Source organism: Lissotriton vulgaris, chromosome 4_1 (genome assembly GCF_964263255.1).
Source record: "Lissotriton vulgaris chromosome 4_1, aLisVul1.2, whole genome shotgun sequence".
NCBI classification, from domain to species: Eukaryota; Metazoa; Chordata; class Amphibia; order Caudata; family Salamandridae; genus Lissotriton; species Lissotriton vulgaris.
The window spans coordinates 2041184561-2041188035 of record NC_141691.1 but is presented as its reverse complement, the minus strand read 5'-3'; positions in this window follow the sequence as shown (position 1 = coordinate 2041188035).

The window sequence follows — 3475 nt, the reverse complement described above, 5'->3', positions numbered from 1 at the left end:
GAAGACAGTCCAGAAGCTATGGTCTTAAATAGGGGTACTATACCCTTTGCATTAGACATGTTAATGATACTTTGTACCATTTCTCTGAACTGGAAATGGCAGTTAGTTCATACTAGTGCCTATGTCTCTGCTGAGGACCTTGCAACCTGAAGATCAAAGGCCTCTCGGGCTGGGGTTAAGGGCACATCTTTCTGAAAAAGCATGGCTTTCATTTCGGCTCAGACTATCAAACAGTATAAATCAAACATTCAACAAAGGCCATAACAGTGGTTTTGTGGGGTGATGGGAAACAATACTTGCATACAACAAGTAACCCTGGAACTTACCATGACTAGATATTTGATGCCTTGAATTGTCCCACATCAACCTCGATCATTCAGCCTTAGGTAAATTTAATTTGATAGGTGAGCGAACACCTGATTATTTGCGGCAGCTGGGGAACCCTTTAAATGACAGGACAAGATTACAACCGAACAATTATAAGCCTGAGTATCAAAATATCCTACAAAGTAGCCACCCACTTAATGAAGTCTCGCAGTCTGTACAGCTAAGACACACTGATTCATGGGGGATGCCTTTACCCAGTGCTTCACATCTGCCTCCTTGGTGGTGTTCTAGTAAGATATTGAAATTGGAACGTTGTTAATTGTAATGTTATGCAGCCATGAATTAACCATTCTGTGTCCAGTGACTCTGCCACAGTAAAAGGTAACTTGTCTAAGTTTTCAATATGCAGTATTGTATATTTTGCATCTCTTTGTGCTATTCTTGTCTGTCCCTCTGATAACTTGTATGTGGAGAACAAAGACGTACTGTTAATATATCTCCAGGGCACATGACCAGAGCGCTATTATTGCAGCGTCCAGCTTAACAATGAAATGGATAGTAACTGTGATTGTCCGTGTTGTAAGATAAACAAATCCTGTTTCATTATATTTATTGCAGAAGACACAATGTTGCACATGGAATAAATCCTGGATGTCAGTGTGGTCATACCATTGTCAACCATAGCCAAAATCCTTTTTCATAGTTAACTCTGTCAATTTCACGCAACCTCTCTGCAGCTTCATGTTGAGAGATTTTTTAAATTTCAAGATATATAGCGTAAAAGGAGCGTTTTTGACATGGTTTCCGAGGACCTCGAAAAAAATCCCTTAAATCCTTGTCTTCTGAGAGTAAATGTTAGAGAGGCGATCCCAGGGGAGGACAGACTTGGCACCTGACCACCCTGTGACCCACCTCTCCTAGGAACACAGCCGAGCACTGGCGGGAGACCCTCAGGGAGAGGATCTCGAATCTAGAATCGTACGCGCTGCTCTAGCACCACTCGACAAAGGGACACTACACCGTAGGATTAAGAGAACGTATTCTTTATATCTTCACATAAAAATTGATCTTTATGATCCGCAGTTTCTGATGTAAAGGCAAACAAGGGCTCAAAGAGTCTCGGTAGGGGTAGGGTAGCAGGACAGTCTCAAGGTTCAAAGTATCCGGCGCACAGCTCTCAATCCTCGAGCTGGGGGATACGGGGTGATCTTGGGTCCACCCGGACCAGAATAGTCTCCGAGCCGCGATCGAATCAGCAGGGCTCAAGCAAGGAGGCTGCAGTTCTTACGGTCTTGGTGAGCCGCGATCAGATCAGCAGGGTACAGGAGTTCTCTTCGGTTGCAAAGGAGCCGCAACAGCGTCAGCAGGGCTCAGATAGTTCTTCAGGTTGCAGGAGAGCCGCAACAAGGTCAGCAGGGCTCGGTGGTCTCTTTGGTTGCAAAGGAGCCGCGACAGCGTCAGCAGGGCTCAGGTAGTCCAGGATACAACTGGCTTGATCGTCCCAGCGCCACCCTTGATATAGGACTCCTTTCCTTTGATGTCTGGAGTCCTCCCAGGCGGAGGTCTTAGCACCTGCGGGCTGGTTGTTGGGGGTTCTGCCTCGGTGGCTCCTTTCATCCTTTCAAGTTGGGTCTGGAGGGATCCCAGACACTCAGCAGGCCTGGAGCCAGCCATCAAGGAGGCCGGATGGGTGATCGAAACTCATCTCTCGAGGGGAGGTGGAAGGTGTGTCCTAGCTACTCCTCCCTCTCTCGCTCACAGGGAGCGCTCTACCACCTGGCTGGGTATAGCGCCGAAGGCCGCGGTCGGCTGGGGCCGGGGCGGCCATCTTAGGTGCAGGGACATGGGCCTCGGCCTTGGTTACCAGGAAAATGGGGGGCGGGGACGGGGAGCCCAGTGTCGGGGATGTAGGTCATGGCGGGAAGGGTCGGGTGGATCAGGGTCATGGGGAGCTGCACGGGTCAGGGAGGACCACGCCACGAGGCCGGGTCCAACACGCGTCCCCCCCAGCTGAAGGTCGGGGAGAACTACCCATCCTCTTGGGGATTCTCGTCGCTGAGACGAAAGAACCTGGAGAGGCAGTCAGCGTTGGCGTGGTCGTTACCAGGGCGGTGCTCTACTGTGAAGTCCATCCCCTGTAGGGAGATTGACCATCACAGCAGTGTGGGGTTCTCCCCTCTCATCTGCATGAGCCACCATAAGGGTCTATGATCTGTCTGCACTCGGAAGTGGGCTCCGAATATGTAGGGTCGGAGTTTCTTGAGGGCCCAGACTACTGCGAACGCTTCTCGTTCGATGGTGCTCCATCTCTGTTCTTGGGGCAGTAACCTTATGCTGATGAAGGCTACGGGCTGATCCATGCCTTCCTCATTGAGCTGGGACAGTACGGCCCGATGCCATGTTCGGAGGCGTCGGTCTGGACCTTAAACTCTTTGGAGTGGTCCGAGGCTTGGAGCACAGGGACAGTACACATGGCAGTCTTTAAGGCGTCAAACGCCTCTTGGCAGGAGGGGGTCCAGTGCACGCGCTTGGGCTGCCTTTTGGACGTCAACTCCGTGAGGGGACCCACTATGCTGCCGTAATTCTTTATGAACCTCCGGTAGTAGCCGGTGAGGCCCAGGAAGGCTCAGACCTCGGTTTGGGTGGTGGGTGCTTCCAAGGGCAGGATGGCATCGATCTTCGGCTGGAGAGGGGCGACCCGCCCGCTTCCGACCTGGTGGCCTAGGTAGGTCACTGACCCTTGCCCAATCTGGCACTTTCTGGATTTCACCGTCAAGCCGGCCTGGCGCAGGGCTAGCAACACCCTCTGGCCCGATGCCATGTTCGGAGGCGTCGGTCTGGACCTTAAACTCTTTGGAGTGGTCCGGGGCTTGGAGCACAGGGACAGTACACATGGCAGTCTTTAAGGCGTCAAACGCCTCTTGGCAGGAGGGGGTCCAGTGCACGCGCTTGGGCTGCCTTTTGGACGTCAACTCCGTGAGGGGACCCACTATGCTGCCGTAATTCTTTATGAACCTCCGGTAGTAGCCGGTGAGGCCCAGGAAGGCTCAGACCTCGGTTTGGGTGGTGGGTGCTTCCAAGGCCAGGATGGCATCGATCTTCGGCTGGAGAGGGGCGACCTGCCCGCTTCCGACCTGGTGGCCTAGGT